We start from the raw sequence: 6,206 nt of genomic DNA, 5'->3' as shown, positions 1-6,206 counted from the left end.
CAATAATGAATCCAATATGGAACAAAACCTGACTTTCTGACAACATTAGAAACTTACCATCACTGGCCCCATCTTCTAGACCCAAAATATCCCCGTTCCAAAGCCTCTACATTCTAGAACCGTGTCCATTATCCCTATGTGATTCAGAGTGTGTCTTCACTTCATTTGACACATCGCTTCCATTGGAACTCCAAGTTACGTCAGTCAACACACTGTTACTCTTCGAAGTGAGAGTTTCTGACAATGAAAAAAGAAAACACATCAGTATGTCAGCCACTGTGGTCATTTATCTAAAGGAAATTGTAAGCATGCTACTTGCCACAATCACAAAGATACAAAACTCTGACAATACTGAAAGCAATGTCTTATGTCCAATCCTCTTGCCTCAAGTTTGAAGAACAACCTAAGATTCTTTGAGTTAAGGCCAAGTTACAACAAGAAAAAAAGGAAAACTGGCTGAGATAGATTATCAATTGATAGTAGAAATGAAAGATCTCCGTGAGTGAGATCCCAGGGGAAAGAAGGAGCCATCCAAGAAGGAGGTACCTTCTTTCTCTGAATGCTGGAGAGAAATTCCGCTTGAAGGATGGCCTTATCTAAACAAGGGCAGAGTTTGTGAACTCAGGAGGCATCCATACCCTTAGCAGCTCGTCACAAGAGCCTCGGCTGATCACTGACATCATAAATAAGAGTGTCAATTGTTAAATCAACAACAGAAGTCACTGTGCACTTGCTCCTCCTGTAGGACCTCTGTCCTTAACGTGGTGTACTATGAGAATTCACGGTAACACTAGCCTTCAAACATTACTTTCCACTTTGCATGTCAGTGTGGGTGCAAGCTGTGAAAATCTTTACTGAGTATAGAGTTGGTCTCTATATAAAGATAATTAAAAATGAATCTTCATGAAGAATGGGATGCGAGAGGGAGTAGGGGGTGGGGTGGTTTGGGGGTGGGAGGGCAGGTAGGTGGGAAGAACAGCTACAATCTGAAAGCTGTACTTATGTAATTTATCTAGTAAATAAAAGCTTTCTATAAAAATAGATACTAGATATTAATAAATAGAGCACAGATATAATAACAATAATAATAATAGAAAGAATCAAAACAGACTGAATGCTCCAACATGGGAAGTATTGCATATAGCAGCCTCCCAGAATGACAATGACCTCAAATAACACCCTGGCTCAGAATCAACCCTGAAGACATTCTGATGTGGCTAAAACACCTATGAGAGCATGTCAGGCATGGGAAGACAAAACACTGTGGCACACAGGGTTCCCCATGAAGCACTTCTGTGGGTAGACCCCAAGAGAAAGAAGTGGTCATCCACAAAGGATACACTTTATTCAGAAGGCACAAAAGAACTTCCTCTTCCCCGTGGCCCTGTCTAAATATGGAAGGAGTCAGTGGATTCCACAGGCTTCCACAGCTGAGGCAGCTCAGGTCAAGATCCTCAGGTGTTCGCTGATGTGCTAATTCTGAAATTCTCAGCAGGGGTCACTGTGCACTGACTTCCCATGCAGGACCTCTCTGCTCAAAGAGTTGAGGTATGTGAGTTAACAGTACCACTTGGTCACAAAGATCTACCACACTTTCACGTGAATGACACCATCTATGGATTATAAGCTAGAAGAATGTCTCATGCTCGCAAAAGTCACACCGCCCTTGGGTTCTTCTCCAAAGTTAACTCACTCCACCGCAACAGATACTATAGACATACGTAAGTCAAATCTCAGAAAGCCTTACTTTCATTGAATTCAAAAGCACTTTCATCTCTTGTTTGTTGTAAAAACAAGCCTGCCGGTGTTCTAGTGCATAGTAGGGTAATAATACTTCACCAAACATACAGTCTTTTCTCAAAAGCTAGAAGAAAGACTTCTGAATGTACATACTACAAAGAAACCTTGAATAGGGAAGCGGTGGATGCGGATGACCTAATATGATCATTTAAATGTATGCATGTAGGGCAATATTACATTATACCACATCAATATGTACAGCTACTCTTTGTCAACAAATAGAGAAACACATCAAAAAGGAAATACATCATTGTTCAGTGAAATGCATCTCCAAATGCTCACTCTTTTTCATAGAAGTATATGCCATTCCAAAGTTTCCAAATACGTATAGTATTCAGCCCGTCATGTTTTGTTAATAAGTTCTAGGTAAATTCTACTCCTGTCAGAGAAGATGCCCCTAAAGGAGACAGAGGAGGAAGAGAGGTGGGAGGGCTGCTGTGAAGTTAGGTATGGTGGGAGAATCACTATGTTCCAAAAGCCGTGTTTAGGAAATGCATCAAGTTGGTATAGGTGTCTGGGAAAAACTGGAAATAAAATAATCCAGGATTCCATGGCTGGCTGTGCACTGTGTAGAGAAAATCAGTGTCTACAGGGGCTCTTTGCTGTACACCCAGGGCAACGCTCTTTCCGTCTTCTCTCTAGAAGATCCCACTTGGGAAGAAATTATGGACATTTAGTAGTCTATTTTCCTGTCTCGTCTAGTAGTAGAGGGTGCACTGCGCTTCCAACAAATCCAAGGCTGATGCTTGCTTTTGTGGAGTGGGAAGTAAGGGTGTGACAGTCAAGGGATACTCTTAACAAAAGAAACATGGGTTGAGAAGGAATTTAGCCTAATGGCTTAGATGCTTTGATGGTGAGTTCCGATGCCCATTTCTCATATCAGAGTACCTGGTTTTGATACTCATCTCTGGAGCCTAACTCCAGTTTCTTACTAAAATACCTCTGGGGAAACAATGGTTCCTATAACAAGTTCCATGCTATTCACATGGGCGACCTGGGTGGAATTGCCAGTTCCCAGTTGCAGTCTGGCACATCTCAAGGCACTTGCAGGACTGGGAAGTGAATTAGCAGTTGGGAGCTCCTCTCCTCTCTCTCTGTCTCTGTTCCTTTATAATGTTAAGATGGGAAGCGTGGCAAAGGCCCTGCCAACTCGGAAACAAAATGCGTTAGTTATAAATGAAAAGGCTGTTATATTCAGCCACACACAAACCTTAATTCATGCATGGCAAACCAAGATAAAGGAAAAACAAATACCAACTAGGAAAGTGTAGTTGGTCTGCCTAGTATATCAAAACGAAAGAAACCTAACGTACACATTGTTCTTGGAAACGAGGGAGAAATGGCCAACATTCCAACAGAAAGATGGGCAAAGGACAAGGACAGTTGACAGGAAAAGGGACACAAGTGGCTTTTCTTCCAATGGAAAGAGCGCCACCTTTCTCCTGTGCAGGGCAATGCAAATAGAAACTGCACATCTCTCATTTGGCTACAATTCAAGTACTTGGCAGCATATATTGGAATAAGAAGACACTCCTCGAGGAGTGGTAATGAACATGCGAAACCATGCAACCTCTATCAAAGGGGAATCTAGCAATAGAGTTCTACAGTAGATCTGCCATTTGCACTGGCACTGTCACTTCTGGGAGTTAACTCCACAAGTATAGGGGCATATGTGGTTTCGGTGTTTGTGTTGCTAACACTCAATGCCTGAGACTGGATAATCTGTGAAGACCAGAAATTTATAGTTCTCACACCTAGAGCGCCTGGGAAGTCCAACATCAGGGCATCAGCATGCTTTGTCTGATGAAGGTCTTACTATTGCATTGTCACATGGTGCAAGGCTGAAGGCAGAAGGGCCAGAGAGCAAATCAGCTGAACACCACATGGAGCCTGTTTGACAGGGACCTCAATCCCCGGTTTCAGTAAGGCCCAGCCACGACCGTTGTGGGTATTTGGAGAGTGAATTAGTGGATAGAGATTCTCTCTCTCTCCGTTACTTTGCTTGTGTCTGTCAATGTGTGTGTGTGTGTGTGTGTGTGTGTGTGTTGTGTGTGTTTCCACATCTCAAGAAAACTGAACGAAGAATCCATCAAAGCCAACCATTATTCTACAGTGAATACTCTAAAATAGACAAAATTCACAGTCTGCTCAGTTCTTTAGAGGTGGACTAAATGCTGATATCATTTAAAGATGATGGTCCTCTTTCTAGAACACAGAAGGAAACAAACTCACCCAAAGCCTAATGACCCTCATTGTATTTTTATTTTTTAATATCTTTCCTGATTTCCTTGGAAGATTTCTGGGTTCATATTTCATATTTCTTGATTTAGTATAGAAAGGTAGAGTGACAGCGAGGGAAAGACAGAGTAGTTTCCATTCCCTGGTTCACTTCCCAAATCCTGCAACAGCCAGGGCTGGCTGGACTAAGCCAAAGCCAGGAGCCAGCACTTCAATCTGGGTCTTGGAATTGTGTGGCATTTTGTCATCCGTTGGGGCATAGTCTGTTTCACAGGTGCATCTGCAGGCTCTTCTATCAGAAGCACAGAGGAACAAGGACTCCAAAAGGGGATATGAATGCCCCTTGTGGTACTTTAATCCCTGGACCAGATGCCCACCACAAGAGTGATGATTTATTCCAGCCGATGTCTGCTAAGTCCTTTGTATGAGAGCAAATTAGGAAAAGCAAGCAAAAGGAGAGAAGTCACTTTCCCAAAACTGGCTTAACGCACAGCATCACAATGTTCACCCACAACTTCACTTCAACAATGGCCAAGGGCAAGGACAGACATTTATCCAAAGACGAACAGCACAAGAGCTATATTGAAAGGACACACTATTATTGGTCATTGGCCATCACAAATCAAGTCTGCAATGAGATAGATACCCCTTCCAAACCACCTCGAGGCTATTCAAATAACCATGAACCTGCAGTTGCATTCTCAACGAGCTATCTAAAAGAACCGGAAACAAGTTTGAAAAATATTTATCCAGAAGACTTCACAGGATTCACACTAGCCAAAACACAACCACAGCTCCAGTGTCCATCAGTAGATGAATGAATAAACACAATATGGTCTACTCGTATGATGGAATTCAGCATGAAGTAGAATACAAGTACTGATACGGGCTACCGCATAGGCAAAACTTGAAACCATGGTGCAAGTTGAGGGAATCCAGACACAGCAGAGAATAGTTTATAATGCTAGCTCTATGAAACATCTAGAGCATACTCACAGACCGAGAACTAATTGGCAGTTGCAATTGCTGGGGGAAGGGAGACTGGAAACTGGCTACTACTGGGTTTCGAGCTTGCTTCGCAGGTGATGTGATTCACTATTAGATGGTGGCCGAGGCGGTGGTGGGCAGGACTAAAGCTCTCAATAAACTTGCATACAGCCTTTTGGGAAAATTTTTCTGACTGCACCCACCAGTGAACTAGGGCCTCTCTGCTGCTATAGATTGGCTGGTCAAATTATTTTACTGTTTGAAAGGCAGAGTGCCAGAGAGACAGGCAGGGAGGAGGGAGACAGGGAGGTTGATCCAGTGAAACACACGAAAACCCCTTCAGCTGAAACCCCACAGTATCCACTGTGAACCAGACATGTCCTGTCCCCACAGCAAGTAGGAACAAAGTACAGCAGGTGGTATTGAACACACAGCAGGCCATCAGTACCTTTAGAGCACACCGCAAGTTGGGGGTGCACAGGATGTGTAGAAAATCACTCTCTAGGCATGACTGGTAGAAAGGGATACTTTGGTGACTTCAGTGGAAGAACATCTACCAGAGTTGACCAGGATTTCCTTCTCAAGAATTCTAGGTCTTGAATCCTCCCCCAGAGAATTATCAAAAGCGATGCATGAGAATCTACAAATTCGGTAAGACGATCAGGTTTCTCACAAGAAACTTTACAGGCCTGAAGCGTGTGAAAGCTTATCTTCACATAACTGAAGGAATAAACTTCCAACCAAAATGACATCTTCTTATGGACAAGTTAAGGGACAGCATCAGCATTAGACCTGCCTGACAGGGAAGCTCTATTGCCCTCTCCTGGAAGCAAATCGACACTACATGGCAGCAACACAGAACAACCAAAAAGTGGCAAAGCGCCCCAGGGTAAGAGAAAAGGAAAAGACACATACAGGATCTTCACTACCGCCATGGAATAGAAATCACTTTTACAACTTGGAATGAAATTTAAAGTAAAATCACAGAACTTGCAATGACTATACGGATCTCATGTGTATTTTGTAGCAAGTCATTTGGAACTACATTGCTTCTATGTGGATGAAGTGGAAGTCTAAACTAAATGTTTATAGGTGTGAATAGTTTATAGATTCCCATTGCAATGTGTCAGTAGATACCTGTAGATGATGCACAAAAGAAAATGAGAGATAAGAAGTCATTA

Source organism: Oryctolagus cuniculus, chromosome 6 (assembly GCF_964237555.1).
Source record: "Oryctolagus cuniculus chromosome 6, mOryCun1.1, whole genome shotgun sequence".
Classification (NCBI taxonomy): domain Eukaryota; kingdom Metazoa; phylum Chordata; class Mammalia; order Lagomorpha; family Leporidae; genus Oryctolagus; species Oryctolagus cuniculus.
This window is presented reverse-complemented; position numbering follows the sequence as displayed.